At 34.3% G+C, this 22,586-nt stretch overlaps 1 protein-coding gene across 1 annotated transcript in view; it reads right to left on the bottom strand.

Annotated features, from left to right (window-relative positions):
• LOC120414327 (nephrin) overlaps positions 1-18,216 on the bottom strand; it is a 258,628-nt gene extending 240,412 nt beyond the window's left edge. The window contains exon 1 of the mRNA XM_039575467.2: positions 17,006-18,216. The gene's annotated coding sequence lies outside the window, so the exon portion shown is untranslated. The remainder of the gene's footprint in view (positions 1-17,005) is intronic.
• Between the last annotated feature and the right edge of the window lie 4,370 nt (positions 18,217-22,586).

Raw genomic sequence — 22,586 nt, 5'->3', positions numbered from 1 at the left:
CACAGACAACTGCACCACAAAGTTACGCTGTTGTGGTGAACGAAGGTACCTCGACCACGGTTTTGCAAACCCAAACTGCACCACCACAAACAAATCCAATCGACTGCATCAGTATCTCGGGGACCGACACCGCGACGATCTTGCCGAATCACTCAACTGAGATCACAAACGAGCTCAGCGGAATCGGCACTGGAGACGACAACTCGAAACGAGAGAGCAATGATGAAGAGATGCCAATCTCTTTGACGCCTGCTAACATGATCTTGGAAAACAATTTCAAGGTCCCTTTTCCCATCCGGGACCCGAAGACATCGCCATCTTTGGACACCATCTCAGAGAGCGAAAGTGATATCTCTCCTGGAGGCTCTGCGCCCAATTCGGGCCGACGAGGACCCGGTCGCCCGAAAAAGAAGAAGACGCGCCATTGAAGCTCAAAAAAAGAAGAAGAACAATTTCTAATAATATTTATTGTAAACGATAAACAATTTTTGGTATAGCTGTTCAAAAAATCTGTATTTCTCGACAAAACTTATGCTATTCAATGTAAACCATGTACAAATTATAATGCTCTAAATAAACTTTTTTTTTACAAAAAAAAAAAGCTGAGAAATACCGGCAAAGCGACACACACAACAAAAAAAAATAACCGGGAAAAATCGACTGGGAACAGTGAAAAGGAAAAACTGTGATAAACTTTTTTCGTCCCGCCCACGAAAACCGCACAAAACCGGCCCCGTCCATGCTTCAGGTTCAGGCGGCTTTTTATCTCCGAGACTAGGTAGGAAAGTGTGGAAACTCAAGCAATTGTAATGAAGATTTTCTCCTCGCTTTGCTGAGTTTTTTTTTCCTTTTCTGTGGAGTTTTTCTTTATTTGGCGAATACCATTGAACGTGTGGGACTTGTATTTTGTATTTGTGAAAATGTTTGTGATCGCTGTTTTTTAACTGAACCTATACAGGAAAACACCTTTTTTCATTCGAAAAAATATATACTTAGTCAAATATATATTTTTTAAATAAACTTTAATCCATTAAAAAAGGAAATCCCGTCTTGAACAAAGCAGAATTCCAAAATGATTTTAGCGCAACTAAGCAATTTGTTTTATAATTTTGTAAAAGAGGACCGTGTTTTTTTTTAAATTTTTGTCACAGAACTTTTTCAAATTGTTATGTTATTTTGTTCTACGTAAGGGCTTAAAACTTAGTTTTGCTCTTACCAAACAGCACTAAATATAGACCAATTTTATTAGGTCTCTTTGGGTTAATGTCAAACTTTTCATGGTAAACAGTATAGAAACGGATGATTGAAGAGGTTGAAAAAATCTATGGTTAAGTATTACCTTTTTGAAGTAAGTTAAATTAGTTTTTTAGGTAAATAAACTAATCAACATTTAAAAAAGAATTTGCCAAATCAAATATTTGCAAAAAACCCAGCTTGTTTCTAAGGTAAGTTTTGGTTAAATTTATTTTAGGGTATCTAGGTGAATTTAGGGACAAATTTTTATAAGTCCATGACAATTAATAAAATGAGATTATTTTATTTAAAATTTTAATAAGTTTTTATCGAACTAAAGTAACTTTTATTTTGGTTTAACAAACATGTTAAAAATAATAAATTTAAATTAAAGTATATCAAATGCCTGCAATTATAGTTTTGTTTATTTGCAGAAAAGAACAACTTTCAGATTAAAAAAAAACTTTAAAACATGAAAACATGAAACTTTATATAAAATAAAAGCAATTATTAACTTAACACTCTGAATATTTATTTAGTAAATAGTGCAAATTATCGTAAAAAAATAAGGGGGGGGAGCAAATAAAATAAACAATTATTGGAGCACGTGAGCAATAAATTTCGAATTCATTTTAAATTGCCATAACAGTTATTTTTTCATTCTCAATAAAGGCCGTAGCAAAAATTTTAAAAAAATATTAACTATAAAAAATATTTCAATGAAAATGTGTTTTAGAATGCATAATACATACCTGTTCAGTTGTTTTGCCACCATTTGTTTCCAAATTATCTAAGTATTGACAAAGCTTTTTTGGAAAAAAGGGTTTTTACGGTGCTATACACCGGAATTTCATTTTTTAAAAAATAATAGAGCCCAAACATGCAAATTATAATAATCAATGCAGAAACATGTATTTTAGACTGTTTTCAGTGGAAAAGACTATTTTTATTTCTATTTTCATAATAAATTTAAGGTATTTTGAAAAAAAATTGCCCCGTTTTTTGAGCAATTTTTAAGGGGGCGACATAAACTTTGATTTTTTTTTGCAACGGCCATAATGTAATAAATTTAAATAGGCATAATTGAAAAAGCATATTTCCAGAAAAAAGCCCGTTTGGAATTGATGACTTGTTTTTTTTTGCATTTGCCTAAATCTCCACACAAAAACCCAAATTAAAAATTTTGAGAACGAATGTTTGATCAATTTATGGCGTCTTAGGCAAAGTTGTAGGTTAATTGGCCAAAAAAATACTTATTTTATTTCCCTTTTCAACACAAAAAAAAAAATGGTGCAACAATACTTATTTTGAAACAATAAATCTTCGATATTTTTTCAAAAATTAAACTCTAATGAAATTTTCTATTATTTTCGAAAATTATCATCAAAATGTTGATTTCATGTCAAACATTTGAAAAAGGCTGAAGATGAAGAAGTTATTTTAAAAGCTTACAATGATTTTGAAGAAAACCTTGAAAAAATATGGTCCTCGATTTGATGGGAATTTTTTGACGAACGAGTGGATTACAATACTACATATCAGCACTTTTAACCCTCTACAACCCAACCCCGCCTTTATACGAGCTTCGATTTAAAAAATCGCCAAAAATCAATTTTTCAACCAATTTTTGATATTTAAAAAGCATTGGAAAGAATAACTCTTAAAATTTTAGATAATTTATGGGTTGGAAGTTTTTTCTTGTTTAATGTGACTTTGCCAATGTTTTTAGAAATGTCCTTTTTTTAGGGGTCAACTTTGGCTGTGTTTTTCACTATTATTTCCTTTTTTTTAGATAAAAAAGAAGTTTTTAGTAATTTTTCTAGTGTCACAGACTCCACGCATTTTTTTACAATTTTAATGATAATGGTGCCATTTTATAGCAGAAAATGTGAAAAACAAGCAAAAAATTGAAAAAGTGACTGTAAAAACATGAAAAAATAAGATAGGCAAAATGTAATGATAGGAGGTGGTAGAATAGGCCAAAAACTACCAAAAGCAAACATAAACTAAACATGATAAATGCAAATTTAAAAAAACTAAAAATGAAACAAGAAAAACATAAAACAAGAGAGGTGCAGTTTTTCGTAGAACAAGAGTTGCTCAAAATGACCTCCTGAACACGAGAAAATTAAAATTTTCGAAAAAAAATTTTTGGCAGTAGAGGGTTAATTTTTAAAATAATCAATTTTCGATATGTTTTGGAGGGTAAAAAAGACAACTTTCAAATTGGATAATTTTTCAAAAAATAAACTCTATTGAAATTTTCTGATATTTTCGAGAAAAAATCATTAAAATGTTGATTTCATGTCATCACATTTGAAAAGAGCTCAAGATGTTAAACAAAGAATTCGAAGGCCGAATTTCTGGATTATTAAAAATAATGTTTTATGTCGATCATAATATACGTAAATTTAAAAGAAAAATAAAAAGTAAAAAACGTGTTTTCATAAACCTTTTAATTGATTTACGCTGGTTATGTACAATTGAATCAGCTGTCTATAACATAAAAAAAAATAAAAATAAAGGCCAGAATGTATCACATTAAAATTACTTCAGCTTAAAATGATTTTGAAGAAAAATCTTGAAAAAATATGGTCCCCGATTTGATGGGAATTTTTTGACGAACGAGTGGATTAAAATATTATCAGCACTTTTAACTGAACCTATTTCTCTTTTCCGTCATCTACTCCCTAACCCTGCAAGCAGAGTAACTCAAATGGTTATGAAATTTTTCCACGTATTCCCGATTTGAGTGGGCCCGAGTGCGGTCGATGGGGTTTTCCACCACCCACTCTCCAAACGGTTCATGTTTTATGCTCTGTCCTTTGCACTCTCATGATGGTTGGTTGGTCGGTTGGTGTTCACAAGCCCACTTTTTGTCCTCTTTTGAAAAGTTGAAAATAAAATGATGTTGTTATGGGTTTGGTAAAATTATGTTTTCCTCTCTACACATTTTCTCTCTCTGGCTATGTTTTTCGGTGATGATGTTTTATTTATCCTTATGTTTTGCGGGGTGTTTTCTTTTTCCTTTTTTTATGTTGCTTACGGTGACGATAATCTTTACTAGCATTTTGGCACGCAAGTATTCCATAATTTTTCCGGTGGGCCAAACGCTGACAAAAAAATCGAAAATAAAGCACGGTCTGGTCCACCAAATAAAGCTGGTTATACCCTAAAAAAAATACGCCAACGGAACGACGCTGGTTATTATGAACACAACCCGGTGGAACACAAGAAGGAAATAATGTCGTCGTTGGCGTTTTCGGCTCTGGTGTGTACAAGGGAGCTTTCGGTCCTTAAACTTTTAATGACTTTTTCCCTGGCTCTTTGCGATGACAAATGTTTTGCTATTAAGTTGTTTCGCTGGGTGTGGGAGTCGCGCGCATTCGGAATGACTTTACTTTTTTTTCTCTCTTGCTGAGACACGATTGTTTCTCGACATGGCATACGTTTTCCTTCGTGAAAGCACCTTGTATTTTTCGGGCCGCATTTTCACGCTTGTTTTCCGTGGTAGGCGCACACGGAAAACGGTTTCGAAAACTTGGTCCATTACGGACTGGGACCATAAGCTGTATCCCCCCGGAGCTTTCTGCGGTCGGGGAGACTTCATCAAAGTTTGCGGGAAAGTTTTCAACCATAATTGCGAGCAAAGATGGTTACGTTCGTCCATTCATCATACGAGTGGTGGAGATTACTTTGTTTTGAACTTTTGTAACAGACAGAATGAGTCATCTTGTTGTGTTGTAAATTATATCATGATTAGCGCTAGCAACTGTGTGGAATTTATCGGGATCGTGATCATCATTTTGTTAACACAATTTATTTATAATTTTGTCTTTAATTTTAAAAATCTCACTGTAAAAACATAAAGACCCGCATATGACTGATCATTTCTTAATTTTTTTTTTCATACATGTTAGCAAATATTTTGAACACAGTATCAAATTCTAAGCATTATTTGAAATCACAATTAGATTTCTTGTTGTGTTTGTTAATTCATTTATTTCTGACAGCTTGAACCTTCTTGGCTTACAATTAGATTTGCATTGTATTATTTGAAATGGGTGACAGAAATTCAACAATGAAGTTATTTTAAAATGATATAGATTTTGTACAGCTGAGCAACTCTCTACGAAATCGGCCGATCTCGACAATTTTTATTTTTTGTATTTTTTTATTTGGCTCAAACTTTGTGAGGGCCTTCCCTATGACTAAATAAGCTATTTTGTGTCATTGGTTCGCCCATACAAGTCTCCATACAGTTTTGGCAGCTGTCCATACAAAAATGGTACGTACATATTCAAACAGCTGTAACTTTTGAGTGAATTTTCTGATCAATTTGGTGTCTTCGGCAAAGTTGTAGGTATTGTTGAGGACTATTGAGAAAAAAATAGGTACACGGAAAAAAAAATTGCAATTTTTTTATCAACTTTTTTTTTGCAAAAACTAAATTTCCCAAAATACGTTTTTTTTTTTATTTTTGAGATTTTTTGATATGTTTTAGGGGACAAAAACCCGCAACTTTTGAGCTATAGAGAAACATGGTCAAAAAAACTGCCGCCGAGTTATGAATTTTTGAAAAAAATATTGATTTTTGGAAAAAATTGAAATTTCATGCAAAAACAAATTTGATGTAATTTTTTAGTGTAAAATTGAATTTCCAATCGAAAAGTTTTTTACAGATTTTTTTATAAGGGGCTCTGTTTTCAAGATATAGCCACCGAAAGTTTTATTTTAGCGAAATATTTGCAGTTTTTCGATTTTTAAAAATAGTGATCATGAGTGACCATTTCTAAAACTATTTTTTTTAAAGTTCAGAAAATTTGCTATGAAATTGTCTAAGAGACATTGAAGATTGGACCTCTGGATGCTGATATACAGCCGCTTTAAGAAAAAGAAACACGAAAATTGTAGTTTTATAAGTTTCACCCAAACAACTCACCATTTTCTAATGTCGATATCTCAGCAACTAATGGACCGATTTTCAATGTTAAAACATGAAACATTTGTGAAATTTTTCGATCTCTTTGAAAGAAATATTTTGATTTTTTTTAAATCAAGACTAACATTTCAAATGGGCGTAATATTCAATGTTTGGCCCTTTTAAAATGTTAGTCTTGATTTAAAAAATTCCAAAATGGTCTTTATCTTTGAAGTTTAAGTTAAAACAACAACAAAATTTCAAAATGTCTGGGGACCAAAATGTAAATGGGTAATTCTCCGCCAACTCACACAGCAGTTGCCCCGACCCCTCTTCGATTTGCGTGAAACTTTGTCCTAAGAGGTAACTTTTGTCCCTGATCACGAATCTGAGGTCCGTTTTTTGATATCTCGTGACGGAGGGGCGGTACGACCCCTTCAATTTTTAAACATGCGAAAAAAGATGTGTTTTTCAATAATTTGCAGCCTGAAACGGTGATGAGATAGAAATTTGGTGTCAAAGGATTTTTTATGTAAAATTAGACGCCCAATTTGATGGCGTACTCAGAATTCCAAAAAAACGTATTTTTCATCGAAAAAAACACTAAAAAAGTTTTAAAAATTCTCCCATTTTCCGTTACTCGACTGTAAAAATTTTTGGAACATGTCATTTTATGGGAAATTTAATGTACTTTTCGAATCTGCATTGACCCAGAAGGGTCATTTTTTCATTTAGAACAAAATTTTTCATTTTAAAATTTCGTGTTTTTTCTAACTTTGCAGGGTTATTTTTTAGAGTGTAACAATGTTCTACAAAGTTGTAGAGCAGACAATTACAAAAATTTGATTTATAGATATAAGGGTTTTGCTTATAAACATCACAAGTTATCACGATTTTACGAAAAAAAGTTTTAAAAAAGTTGGTCGTCATCGATCATGGCCGTTCATGGTCACTCGCGACAGACACGGACGACGAAACAAAGAGAAACGCAAAAAGTAACTTTTTCAAAACTTTTTTTCGTAAAATCGCGATAACTTGTGATGTTTATAAGCAAACCCCTTATGTATATATATTAAAATTTTTGTAATTGTCTGCTCTACAACTTTGTAGAACATTGTTACACTCTAAAAAATAACCCTGCAAAGTTAGAAAAAACACGAAATTTTAAAATGAAAAATTTTGTTCTAAATGAAAAAATGACCCTTCTGGGACAATGTAGATTCGAAAAGTACATTAAATTTCCCATAAAATGACATGTTCCAAAATTTTTTACAGTCGAGTAACGGAAAATGGGAGAATTTTTAAAACTTTTTTAGTGTTTTTTTCGATGAAAAATACGTTTTTTCGGAATTCTGAGTACGCCATCAAATCGGGCGTCTAATTTTACATAAAAGTCCCTTTGACACCAAATTTCTATCTCATCACCGTTTCAGGCTGCAAATTATTGAAAAACACCTCTTTTTTCGCATGTTCAAAAATGGAAGGGGTCGTACCGCCCCTCCGTCACGAGATATCAAAAAACGGACCTCGGATTCGTGATCAGGGACAAAAGTTACCCCTTAGGACAAAGTTTCACGCAAATCGAAGAGGGGTCGGGGCAACTTTTCCCGATTTCGTGTGAGTTGGTAGAGAATTACCCAAATTATAAATAGCAATAAAAATACTCATCGAAAAAACTTGTACAAATGATTGTAAAATTTTAAAAGAATTAATGGTTTTTTAAGTTTAAAAACGCAATGTTCAACAGAATCATAATTTAAAAACATTAAATTTTATAGAGATTTCACGGATCGAAAAAAAACCTTATCTTTTTTTATGTTAACAAAACAGAAAATAAATGCATTTTTCATTTTAAGCGGCAAACAAAAATCTATATATCATTTCGCTGCTCATTTAAGTCACGTATGAGCATGAGCATGAGCATGGTTGACTGCCAATGAGCTGCTACTCCGTTATTGACAGATCAGCTGAAGTTAAACAATGAATCAAAAATGATCAGTGGGAGCCAACCATTCGTTCACTGTTTAACCTCTGAAGATCCCTACTTTATTAGTCAATACCGGCGCCCTCCCAAGAAGCCTGCAGTTCAACGAAAGGGAGGAATGTTAGTCCGATAGTTGAAGTTGCAGACTCATCAAGCACATAGTTTTTCGCTATATACTTGTTGATACCGCATGAGACCGTTGAATCCACAGCATCTCCTTCAAGCATCACGTGATAAATATTTTTTTTTTGTTAGTAGGATAAGGTATTGGCTTTTCGATGCCTCCCGAGCTACGACGCTATGGGGAGGACTTTCATAACAGACCCGTCGGCGAGCCTTCCGAGCAACGATGCTATGGGAAGGTCTTTCTGGTTAACACACAAAATCACTCACTCACAAATTATCTCACTCCACTATTAATTAATCCAAAATGTCAGTGCTTCTTTCGATCATTATATAGAAATGGCTTTTTCACAGCAAAAAAATAAAACCTTATTCGAAAAATCTAAGCACAATCCACCCAACGTCGTGCCTTCCGATCAACGATGATATAGGAAGGGCTTAGAAAATCACAAAACTATTAATTAAGTTTACAAAAGCACAAAAAAAAAACACCAATTACTCAACGAAAAAGACAAAAATAATTCAGTAAGGCAAGCGCGTGGCCTCACCGCCCGCAATCGACTGAAGTACTAAACACAATTAACACCCAGTTACTTTGGAACACAATTAATACGACAAACCCAACCGGCGGCGTGCCCTCCGATCAACGATGATAAAGGAAGGACTGATATTATTATTACTAGCAAGAAACACACACAATTCACGACAAAAGGCACACAAAAAAAATCACTTTTCACTCCGAATATTTTTTACGACCACGCGCTCCCTTTACAAATTATGCACTAACCCCATACGAACAGCGACACAAAAGCACACCAAAAAATTAACCTAAATAATCACGACTTCGCGTCCCCACTTCCAGCGCACCAATGATGCTATTATTCGATTAGCACAATCACTCATCCCATACGAACCGCGACACAAAAGCACACCAAAAAATAAACCTGAATAATCACGACTTCGCGTCCCCACTTCCAGCGCACCAATGATGCCATTATTTGATTAGCACAATCACTCATCCCATACGAACCGCGACACAAAAGCACACCAAAAAATAAACCTGAATAATCACGACTTCGCGTCCCCACTTCCAGCGCACCAATGATGCCATTATTTGATTAGCACAATCACTCATCCCATACGAACCGCGACACAAAAGCACACCAAAAAATAAACCTGAATAATCACGACTTCGCGTCCCCACTTCCAGCGCACCAATGATGCCATTATTTGATTAGCACAATCACTCATCCCATACGAACCGCGACACAAAAGCACACCAAAAAATAAACCTGAATAATCACGACTTCGCGTCCCCACTTCCAGCGCACCAATCGCTGCTCATTTAAGTCACGTATGATTGTCAAAATACAAAATTACGAATAGAACTAATGCAAGGATCCCCAGCTAAACTTGTAAAACTGAATTTGCCAAGCTTCACAAATAGTGATATGATAAGTAAAAGAAAACATCTTTTAACATATTTAAATAGATTCTGATCCTCGTTCGATTCAATTGAACATTTTAAATTTTTCCAATTGTAAGCCAGATATAACGCCCATGCCTTGTGAAAATGCATAATAATACTTGAATTTCCTTCAACATCCTAAATCTATATTACTTTTGAGATCGGTACAAATATTTTTAAATGATTTTGTCTCATAAAAATCAGCATTGAAAATCAAGCTATTTTAAAATTTTCATTAAAAAAATCACAAATATCACAAAACGCTTTATACATTATTACAAATAAGTTATTACCAAAAAAATTCAAATTATCAATGAATTTATGAAAACACATCTTTTCCAAATGTTTTGTGTCTTTTTCCAACCTGTCGTCCCTAAATTCAAGATCTGAAAAAAAAACTCAAGGTGCCCTATTTGATTAAAAATATTTAAAATAATTAACAATCAATTGTACAAGTTTTTTCAAAGAAAATTCAACTTTCGCCAACAGTTATTTTTTTGCCCCCCTGATTTTTTGGGGAAATTTAAAATTTTAAATTTTAATTGAATTTGCAATGGCCTAATATGTATTAAAAAATATTTTGTGATGGTGCGATTTAAGTGTAAAATCACTGTTTTTTTTTTAAATACTTTCATAATATAACCCAGCCTGAAAGTGCCAATAAAAATTATTGATGCAAATTGTTTGCAATGGTTCCATGAAATGCAATCAATCATTGTACTCAATTTGTAAAGTGTTCTTTTGAATCTGCTCCAATAACAACACATAATAAAACACCATGATCAGTGGCAAAATAAAGCGTCATGAAAAATTGCAAAGCTCCAATTGAGTTTTATTGTTTCACAAGTACCTTTGTTCTCACACCTTTGAGTAGATCTCATTTTATTAGCAGATCAATACCACCCACTCGAACAATCCAAATCACATCCCACACACCCACTCGTGGAACCCAATTATCACACAATAAAGCACCACCCCCCTCCGACCGCCATCATCGCACTTCCGTTCCACAATCTAATCAGAAGAAAAGTTTATTCTAAGTACAGCGTTGCGCACACACACACAAACATTCGCACACACTCACAGATAAATTGAATAATACGAAGCTTATAAATTGGGTGATTGGCACATTCTGTGAATGTGTGTGTATAGGAACGCATATAAATATATAAATCCCAGCGGCAAGCAATTTTCTTGTTGTGCAAGGTTCGGTTGTGGAAAAGCTCTCGAGCAACGGGGTGGAAATGAACGATAATTTACGCCTAATTGGGAAAAAGTTTTCTGGCATGTGTGCATCAAACAAAATCCAGGCTAATAAGGTAGAAAGGTAGGGGGTGGTGGGTGGGAGGTGTGACGTCCACGGAGTTTTGCGCTGATAATATGCGCTCGGGAAGAACGCCTAAAGTGGGTGGAATAATAATGAAATTATGAATTTTCCGAGCCCAGCCATGATGGCATGCTCGTGGTTATGTGTGTATGTGTGTTGTGGTGAGTTGAGCTTTCGTCGTACAAAAGTTCTTCGTCTCTATTGAGTTACATCCTGCAGTTGATGGTGGATGGGGTGAAGGGGGAGGGGAAACCATTTCCGTTTCCTATCAAAACTCGCTCGGTGGCCCCAGCTGCTGCTCAAAGCTCAAAGCAGGAAAAGTGTAAGCAGAACAGTACAATGTACATGCCTCGCAGGCAAAACTGTTGATACACCTGATACGTATCAAGTTGTTGAAAGTGTGGTTAAGTTGTAACATTGAAGATTAAGAACCCCTCGCTTCCTCGCCCTCACAGACACTTTGAGGTTGGTTTTATATTCACACGCATCCCCCCGATCAAAGTTGCTTAAGCCCCCGATCCAGATTACGTTACTAATGCCTTTTGGCCACAGGAAGTCGACTAGCTCTAGTTTGTTTGGCATGACATCTTATCTAAAGAAGTTCAGGTATGCATACAGTGAGGATTTAATCGGCTTTCAAGATTAATATCGATTTAATTTGCTCCAATTATGAATGTCAAATGGAAAACAAACAGAGAGCTGCATGTGTTTCAATTTAAAGACATTTCAATAAACTCAAAAGCAAGAATTGCCTCACAAAGCCAAAGTTGTCCCATGTCGATTTAACCATAGTGCGACTCCGTGCGATTCTGAATTTGGTAGGATCCAATTTTGATATTCTTGAATTTTGACCAATATTTCGAATTGTTGGCATCACTTTAGTAAAATATGATGCCAAAATCGGGAATAATGTTGCTCAAAATGAATAAAGTCAAACAGACTTAAAAAGATTCGATAATTCATTCCTCAAAAAAATAAATATGTGTGTTTGGAAGGTTGAAAATTGCCTCTTTAATGTTGTAAATTTAGACTGAAAAAGTGGCATTACACCAGAAAAGTGGTAAAATTACACATTTTCAGAGGTAAAATAACACATTTTTTCTGACATAAAAGATGGAGCACTTCCCAGATGTAATATTACGATGATTTTTTTACTGTGTAGCTGAAAATTTTAACAAGTGAAAACAGTTTGAGCAGCCACAAACGGAATTGCATTTTTAAAGATATTAATTTAAAAAATGTGGTCATATAAAAAACAATGTTTATAATTGTATTCAGAAAAAGTTTGAAGGGAATAATCAGGTTATATTTCCCTTGAAATTCTTAATTCTATTTCATACAATTTGCCGAAAATGTTGAGAAAGATCCCTATTTTTTTTAAATCAAACGAAAGAAATGTTGAATTGCATCGTAAAGAATTCTCAATTCGTTTTGCTCATTGTAGCAAAAACAATTTTGGTCTCTCGTTTTGTCTCTGTCACTCGCTCTGTCTCTTTTTTCTCACTCAGACACACGCTCTCTTTCTCTTTTTCTATATGAAAATCTTTTCAATTGCAACGAACAGGCGCAAAAATATATTTTTGCAATTCCGTCGCAAAACTACTTACTTTTCCTGTCATTCTTGAACGACGAAATAGCCTACTTTTCTGTACCAAAAATAACAGAATCGAATAGCAACACTTTCCAAAATAAATGCTGAAAAGTTCTACTTTTCAGCACTGAAATGGGTGCTGAAAAGTTGAACTTTTCAACACTTGTTTCGAAAAGTAATATTTTCAAAAAAAAATGATTTAAACGATTTATTGACAAAATACATGAAAATTTGAATTCAAATTTCTCTCAATTAGTGTTTTTCGGAATTGCAAAAAATGTTATAGGGTAATTCTCCGCCAACTCACACAGCAGTTGCCCCGACCCCTCTTCGATTTGCGTGAAACTTTGTTCTAAGGGGTAACTTTTGTCCCTGATCACGAATCCGAGGTCCGTTTTTTGATATCTCGTGACGGAGGGGCGGTACGACCCCTTCCATTTTTGAACATGCGAAAAAAGAGGTGTTTTTCAATAATTTGCAGCCTGAAACGGTAATGAGATAGAAATTTGGTGTCAAAGGGACTTTTGTGTAAAATTAGACGCCCGATTTGATGGCGTACTCAGAATTCCGAAAAAACGTATTTTTCATCGAAAAAAACACTAAAAAAGTTTTAAAAATTCTCCCATTTTCCGTTACTCGACTGTAAATTTTTTTGGAACATGTCATTTTATGGGAAATTTAATGTACTTTTCGAATCTACATTGTCCCAGAAGGGTAATTTTTCATTTAGAACAAAATTTTTCATTTTAAAATTTTACGAAAAAAAGTTTTGAAAAAGTTGGTCGTCATCGATCATGGCCATTCATGGTCACCCGCGACAGACACGGACGACGAAACAAAGAGAAACGCAAAAAGTAACTTTTTCAAAACTTTTTTTTCGTAAAATCGCGATAACTCGTGATGTTTATAAGCAAACCCCTTATGTCTATATATCAAAATTTTTGTAATTGTTTGCTCTACAACTTTGTAGAACATTGTTACACTCTAAAAAATAACCCTGCAAAGTTAGAAAAAACACGAAATTTTAAAATGAAAAATTTTGTTCTAAATGAAAAAATTACCCTTCTGGGTCAATGCAGATTCGAAAAGTTCATTAAATTTCCCATAAAATGACATGTTCCGAAAATTTTTACAGTCACGTAACGGAAAATGGGAGAATTTTTAAAACTTTTTTAGTGTTTTTTTCGATGAAAAATACGTTTTTTCGGAATTCTGAGTACGCCATCAAATCGGGCGTCTTATTTTACATAAAAGTCCCTTTGACACCAAATTTCTATCTCATCACCGTTTCAGGCTGCAAATTATTGAAAAACACCTCTTTTTTCGCATGTTCAAAAATGGAAGAATGTGCATTCAAAAATGGAAGGGGTCGTACCGCCCCTCCGTCACGAGATATCAAAAAACGGACCTCGGATTCGTGATCAGGGACAAAAGTTACCCCTTAGGACAAAGTTTCACGCAAATCGAAGAGGGGTCGGGGCAACTTTTCCCGATTTCGTGTGAGTTGGTAGAGAATTACCCTATATGGAACTCGTTACAAAACTTGATTTTTTCAGCACACGTCGTATTTATCCAACTCGGTGAACCTCGTTGGATAAATGTACGACTCGTGCTGAAAAAATCCTCTTTTTGCTACTTGTTGCATAAACTACTATTTTGGGAATTGCATTCATCGATAATTTTCCAATTATGAATTCATAATTTTCTGATATTGTTTTAAATTCTTAGTATCAAATATATTTATTTAATAAACTGCTAATTTAACGACTTAAAATGTTCTCAAAATTTCAAAATTAGCATTACATTCAAAAATATGTGTTTTTGGCTTAATTTAGGAGATTTGCACGTATTTTTAACTGAACAGATATAGATTGAAGAATTTCACAATGATTTCATTTTTTTTACATGGAAAACAGAACCGATAATTGCTCGTCAGTAACAAGGCTAAACGCTTGTAAAGTTTATTTTCTTTCGATTTCAATTCATTTCTCTGCTCCCTTTTAGTAACTGTTTGTCTTATTTTTAAATCAAAATGAAAAAAAATAATAGAATATTCTCAGTTTGAACAATTTTTTTTTAAATATATCAAACCATCCACATTAACGACCCCCGGGTCTTTTGTGGTCTCTATTGCAAGTTTCTGCTCGAACCTAGGAGTCCGAAGGCTTGAATGGGGAGAGCACCCAAACCTCTTTCTACTCCAAGGAACCTTCCACCCCAGTGTTTGAACTGACGACCTTCGGATTGCGAGTCCAACCGCCGCCAGCGATTCCACCGGAGTAGGCTTGGTTTGGTGTGTTGTTTGTACTTATGGCATGGAGACGACTCCTACACCTGGAATGACTTAACGGCCTAACAACCAAGGCCGGGACCGACGTTTTACTTCCTCATCCGATGGAAGGTGGTGGAAGTGGAAGGATTTTTTTAAATATATATCCGTGTCCAAAAATATGGCTTTTATAGTTATTGTGAAATTCTGTGAAAAAAATTACATTGTTGAAGACACCAAATCGATCTGGTACTACCATTTTTGTATGGTTAGCTGCCAAAATTGTATGGAGAGTTGTACGGAAAAATAAAAAATTGAAAAAATGATAATAGAGGAATATCTCAAATGATTTAATCCAAATCTAAAAAATATAAACATTGAAATTTAGCCCTATAAATGGCAACAATTACGATCTATAACTTGTTTCATCTAGTTGTAAGTCTGTTTTAATCTCTGCTCTTAATTTTTATAAACTGCAAAATGTATAATCGTAACAAACTGAACTGACTTTCAACATTTATTTTTCCTTTGCTTTCCAAAACTGTTTTCTTAAATGAGGACAAAAGGACAACTTGCCGAAACTAATATTTTTTTATTAAAGCATAGATATCGATGTCTTCATCGCCATCCGTATACACAACCAAAGCCAAGAGACAAACATTTTGGTCAATTATTACCTGTTTTTTAAAGAAATTTTTCTCCAATTATCGCTTCAAACAGAACCAGATTGCATTGTCTAGATTTTGAGATATGTCCAATATTTTAATAAAAATCACGTGTTATATATTTATAAATCACTCCCCTGCCTTATGTTTCTCCTACTGCGTAAATCGCATCAATCTTTATCCAAATTATAAAACTATCGATTTGATTTATCTTGCAATTATGTTTTGTTTATCTTGTTAGCTATATTTTTTTTTTTCATTTTAAACCACCAAAATAACAATTGCCTAATTTCACGACGTAATGTAGCTGAAATTCGTTTTCAGCAAACATAAATAAGGCACAAAACTGTTAAATTAAATTAGCAACTTTTCAAATTATGTTATGTTTTAAGTGCTAAACATTGATTGATGTTGTCCCATAAAATGCAATTTAAAGTGAATTACAATCTAGGATTTTTTATTTCGAAGGTCATTTTTGCATATATTTTTTCCTTCTCTGTCCGATACGTTCTCCTTAGTACCAGCAAACTCTCTCCCCATTCCGAACAAATCAACTGTTGAAAGGTAGTCCATATCTCAGCTCAGGATAACAACTGCACCAAGGTAGTTGTTAAAGCAACATAATAAAATGAAATGAAATGAAACAAACTAGGGTTTATTTTTATCAAAACATTTTTCCTGAAAGTGCTTTTAAAAAACTAGCTAAATCTAAAGCTAAACTAATGTACCCACCCTGAGAAGGCTTATAAACTGATCTCAGTTGAAAGCTCTCTCCAAATCTCTGAATTTGTAATATCCTGCATAGCTAATAAACTCTTTGAAAACCAATTACAAATAGAATCATGTAATACTGAGACAAAGAGTACTTTTGGCAGAAAAAAAAGAGAAAAAAAATTGAGAATGAAATGTATGTGTAAATTACGGTTTTACTAATTTTGCATTTAATGTAAACAATGAAATTAAATTACTTAAATGAACTCCTGTTCAATTCCTTAGTCATAATTTATAAAAAATAGTTAAGGATAAGCGAAAATAGACAAACAAATTTATCGCGATCGTATTGCTAACACCGCCTCAAGATCAACTCTGCTTCGATAAAATTAATCTATCGGGAAAAGTTGTTCCATATATTTTGCCATTTTAAGTTTCCTCAACCTTAATTAGCTAACATCATCGAAAAACAGAAAAATGTTGAAGACTTTCTGACACTTAGAAAACTTACAACTATATATTTGATTCAGAAACTATCTTTGAATTCTGTAAAATTTCAAAAACGACGCAAATGGTTCGGAAGTGGTAAAGTTTCATTAAATAAACCTATAATACAAATTAATCGTATTTTCCCCAAAATACCAGTTTTTCGTGTCACCCTACTGTATTGTAACGGTTGTAATGTTAAATCTTAATTAACGTTATTTATTCACCTTATCTTAACTGCACAATTGACTCTTTCAGCACAATGCACAATAACGGTTCGCCAAAGAATCAATTACTCTATCCATTCGTTCGATGAGAGAACCTTTCAGTCCACCAACAAACACACTCGATCCAGCTGAATTATTCACTGACATTAATTTATAATTTTTTTCTCCACCACCATTCTTCTGCAATTACTTTCCGAGTGCAAATCACGGGTGCATCGCTCGCGTGCCTCCTCCACAAACGCCCATTTCCGGCGGGAAACACACACACACACTTGAACCTGTGTGTATTGACTTTTAATTTTCCATTTTCCACACACACTCGAGCAATTTCCCGACTGCTTTTAATCACTGCAATCAACTGGTGCTTCTCGCATCCTTGCCCGCCAAGATAAACATGTCAATTGAATATTTTTGTTGATGTTGTTTTCTTCTGTGACGAACGTGCACTTTCACCGAAATCCAATTGATTTATGTTTTGTTTAATTTTTTTGTGGGGTTGCGTGCTCTCGATATCCAATGAGAAACGCATTAATCAATCCAATTATTCGATGGTTTATTTTTTATTTTTCCTCTTTTCACCGGGAATTAATTTCACACAAATTCGATTGCACGATCCTTGAGCTGTTGAATGTGTGAAAAACCCACACTCGTTTTTCACCGCCAAACAATTCCGTCGTTTTTCATCACTTTTCCTGGTGCTGCTCCACTCCTTTTGTGGTTTACTGGACCGCAAGTAATCCAGTTATCCCGGCACCCGGAGTGTAGCAAGGGTTCACCTCTTGTCGTAACTCCTTTTTCGTTGCAAGCTCACCCACTAATCGATTAGCTTCGAGAGTGACCGAGCCAGAGAAGAAAATGAAAGCAAAACATAACACCACTTTTGTACCACCACCACCAAGGTATTGTCGATCCCCACCAGGTGAGCTAAATTTATTAGAACTTTCCCCCCCAACAGCTTTCTATTTGTTTATCCTGGCGAGTGCACACACACAAACAAACACACACACCCTCTCGTACGACGACGACGACGACGTCCTTGCTTGAGTCTACACACGCGACCTAAGGGTAGGTCCTGTACTCCAAACCCCTTGCTGTAGCTATGTGTATGTGTTCTAGATTCAGCGAGAACCCGAAAGTCGATTCTACTTCTACGGACGACTTGTTCCACGGACGCGGCGATGTGACGCGCTTCAAAGTTCAACCTACACTGAGTCGCGGACACCGGCGGACGCAGGCTTCGAAGCGATGTTCAGCGCGACCACTTTATGCTTGCAGCATAGCAAGGAGGATTCTCTCCGCCTCTTTGTGAATGTGATTGACTCTGTGAGAGAGAGTTAGTGGAGAGATGGAAGGCTTTGTACTAAAAACTCGTGCACGCCGGTTTCTCTCAAATTCTCTCTCTCTGAGAAGTCGCTGAGAAGTGTGCGTCTCGTGTGGTGAATTTCATCATGCTTTGAGTGGTGAATATTTCTTTGTTTTCGAGGGAGGGTGGAATGCGTTTATGTTTTTGTTTTGATCTGGGTATTCTGCTGGGATGCATGTGTTGAAGAGGTCAAGTCCAACCAACTGCACTGTAACTGAAAATCGCACTTTGCTGAGTTCATTTTCGCACCTCCCAATACAAGTTTTTCAGTTCAACTACGATTACACTTTTCTATGTAATCGTAGTCAAACTTAAAAATTCGTATGAAGAAGTGCGAAAACGAACTCAGCCAAATGAGATTTTAAGTTACAGTGTGTGCGGATGTAAGGGAGCGTTCTTTCGATATTTGGTCAACCAAACAAAACGTGATTGTTATAGGGGGATGGCGTCGCTATTTTTAGACCACGTTTTCCACATTTTCTCATCGAAACCGACTACTTTATGGACTTCATTTTGCTGGGCGAGATAGGAGGCCGTCTATTTTTAGACGATGACTCAGCACTTTTCCACTCTTGCACTTAAAAAAACCAGATGGCAGCACGATGTAACGCCACGTCCCTATTGTGTACATTGCGTGCTCTATTTTTTGTTTATTCACGGTCAAACATTAGATCGCGTTTATCTCGGAACGTCAAAAAGAGAAGTGCGACAAGAAAGCACGACAGCGTCAACTTCGGATAATCGAATCACGAAAAAAATCCAAAATGGTGAAATATTGAAAAAATGCTTTTCGTAATTTAATATTTAAAAACCATTCAAATTTCACTAAAATGGGGTCGCAGAATTCGAATTTGAAACTTTAAAAATACGAAAAAAAATTGAATCATGATTCGATTATCCGAAGTTTCATATAAACCTTCATCTTGGATTTAAAAATTCTAGAGTACAGCCAAACGGCGGTCGCATGATTGTGATGCATGGTGGCATGAAAGTATATCAGAATCTGCATGAAAACTGTCCTCATGCATTTTTTGCGATATAGGGGTATGACATTTTTGCCCGTTACCGACAATTATCGACATTACCGACGGCTTTTTGGTTGTATTTCACACAAAAAACCCTTAACAGAACGAGGATTGAACCACCAACTTCTTGACCGCGCCATAGACGCTTGATGAAATGTGAGGCCAGCATTATATGTGTTGGTGAGAACTGCAGATCGCTGAAATGTTTACACACGGGCAAAAATGATCTACGGGCTTGCTGCAAAAAATGTTATAAAATGTGACATTTTCTGCAGCAAATCCACTGTTGCAGATTTTGAGATTTTTTTTTTCCTTTGGGTGTAGTGTATGAGTCTTACTTATGCTCGACCATCAAAAATAAAACATCGAAAACATTTTTTTTTTTCGTGATTTGATTATCCAAAAGTTGAAATCGATTTTTTCCGAGGCCTTAGGATAATCAAGTCTAAACTGCAAAATTAATTTTTTTTTCTGAAAATTTTCAGTTCTTATAAATCATACAAATCATCATGGTTATGAAACAATATTCTAAATTTTCTCAAAATACGTTTTTTCGAAGTATTTTTTACTCAAAATTTAAGTTATTTCAATTTAAGTTATTGCGAAATTTTATGAAACATTTCGAATCAACAATACAGATTTTTGAAAATACTCAACATTTTCACAAAACTATTTTGAAAAGTACCAACATTTTTAGATTTTCACAATATGGATGGGTCATTCCATCCCAAGTGACCACGCGTCCAACATCGACCTTCACCAAATCTGCTCATATTTGGCATGGGGGTTGTTTTTGCCCCAAAAACAAAGAATCCAAAGTTTGGTGACATTTGGTCCACCCCCGCGCCCGTGGCACCCCCCTCTTTTTCTGAGATTTTTGAAAAACCTCATTTTTAAAATGCATTTTGCTAAGAGAAAAGTTTACAAAAAGTGAACTTTTGGGTATGCATAATTGAAGATTTTTTGACGTAGAATCGAATGGCGTACTCAAAATTTACGTACAGTGTTGCCAGAAATGAAAATTTTGCGCTTTAAGGTTTAAAATGCATTTTTAACCGTTTAGACGAGTACTTACGGGAAAACTGACAATTGCATTCGATTGCTGAGAGTTTTTTACATTAAATTCAATCAAAACCTCAGAGTAAAATGAATATTTCTTGAGATATCACATTTTTAAGTTGGAAAGCTCTGTATTGCACAGCAAATGTTTTACTTAACCATCAATTTTCAACAGTTCATTGCGTGAGAGCATAGTAGGCCTTGAAATTTGAATATACTTTTTTTTCAATTTCTTAACGGAAGCAAGTGAATGTCCCAAAATTGAATTTATGTATGTTTGTATTGTATGTATGTATGTATTTGTGTATGTATGTATTGTATGTATGAATTTGAACCCCCGTCTTGGCAGGACTTGGCGTGGTTCACGGATATAAGAAAATGACAAAATGTTTAATTTTGAGCGCTTCAACAGGAATTTTCTAGTTTTATGGCCCCAGAAGCTAGCCTGATAATATGAGCCCATTTGGTTAATGTTTAGTGGGTCCTTCTTTGGATACTTAAAGTTTTCACAAACTAAGTTTTTTGAAAACATACTCAAAATTTTATTTTTTGCATTATAAATATTTAACGGTCAGGCATTTTTCACACATTTTTTGAAAATACTCAAAACATACACAGCACTACGGATAATCGCGAACCAAAAAAAAAATCTTAAAAGCTTTTGAAATCATTTTTAAGGTGCAAACAGGGTTGCAAGATTGCCAGATAAGTCTGGGAATGCCAGATTTGTTCAAGTGACCAGCAGAATAAAAATTAAACATGGTCTTTTCCAGTTTTCTACAGATTTTACCTGATTTTTTGTTCTCAGCGTATTTTTTTAATTATTTTTGAATAAAATAAACGTCCAATCACAATATTCTTTCATTTTAGTAATGTTTCAAAATGTTAATTATTTTTTAATTCAATTAAGCCATTTAAAACACACTTGAGAAATTCCTTTTTTTTTCAAACAAGATATGGAAAATATTTAATTGTTATTATTATTATTTTTTAAATAAAATTCATTACATATTGACAGTAGAGCAGTTCTCTAGGATTTCGGTCATTCGATTTTTTTTTTGTATTTTTTAATCCGACTGTAACTTTTTTGGTGCCTTCGGTATGCCCAAAGAAGCCATTTTGCATCATTAGTTTGTCCATATAATTTTCCATACAAATTTGGCAGCTGTCCATACAAAAATGATGTATGAAAATTCAAAAATCTGTATCATTTGTTGATGTTTTTTGATCGATTTGGTGTCTTCGGCAAAGTTGTAGGTATGGATACGAACTACACTGGAAAAAAATAATACACGGTAAAAAAAAATTGGTGATTTTTTTATTTAACTTTTTGTCACTAAAACTTGATTTGCAAAAAAACACTATTTTTATTTTTTTTTTGTTTTTTGATATGTTTTAGAGGACATAAAATGCCAACTTTTCAGAAATTTCCAGGTTGTGCAAAAAATCATTGACCGAGTTATAAATTTTTTAATCAATACTGATTTTTTCAAAAATCGAAATTTTGGTCGCAAAAATTTTTTAACTTCATTTTTAGATGTAAAATCAAATTTGCAATCAAAAAGTACTGTAGTGAAATTTTGATAAAGTGCACCGTTTTCAAGTTAAATCCATATTTAAGTGACTTTTTTGAAAATAGTCGCAGTTTTTCATTTTTTAAAATTAGTGCACATGTTTGCCCACTTTTGGAAAAAATATTTTTGAAAAGCTGAGAAAATTCTCTATATTTTGCTTCTTCGGACTTTGTTGATACGACCTTTAGTTGCTGAGATATTGCAATGCAAAGGTTTAAAAACAGGAAAATTGATGTTTTCTAAGTCTCACCCAAACAGCCCACCATTTTTCAATGTCGATATCTCAACAACTAATGGTTTGATTTTCAATGTTAAAATATGAAACATTTGTGAAATTTTCGGATCTTTTCGAAAAAAATATTTTCAAAATTTTCAAATCAAGACTAACATTTCAAAAAGGCCAAACATTCAATATTACGCCCTTTTAAAATGTTAGTCTTGATTTGAAAATTTTGAAAATATTGTTTTCGAAAAGATCGGAAAATTTCACAAATGTTTCATATTTTAACATTGAAAATCGGACCATAAGTTGCTGAGATATCGACATTGAAAAATGGTGG

Source organism: Culex pipiens, chromosome 3 (assembly GCF_016801865.2).
Source record: "Culex pipiens pallens isolate TS chromosome 3, TS_CPP_V2, whole genome shotgun sequence".
Classification (NCBI taxonomy): domain Eukaryota; kingdom Metazoa; phylum Arthropoda; class Insecta; order Diptera; family Culicidae; genus Culex; species Culex pipiens.
This window is presented reverse-complemented; position numbering and strand designations above follow the sequence as displayed.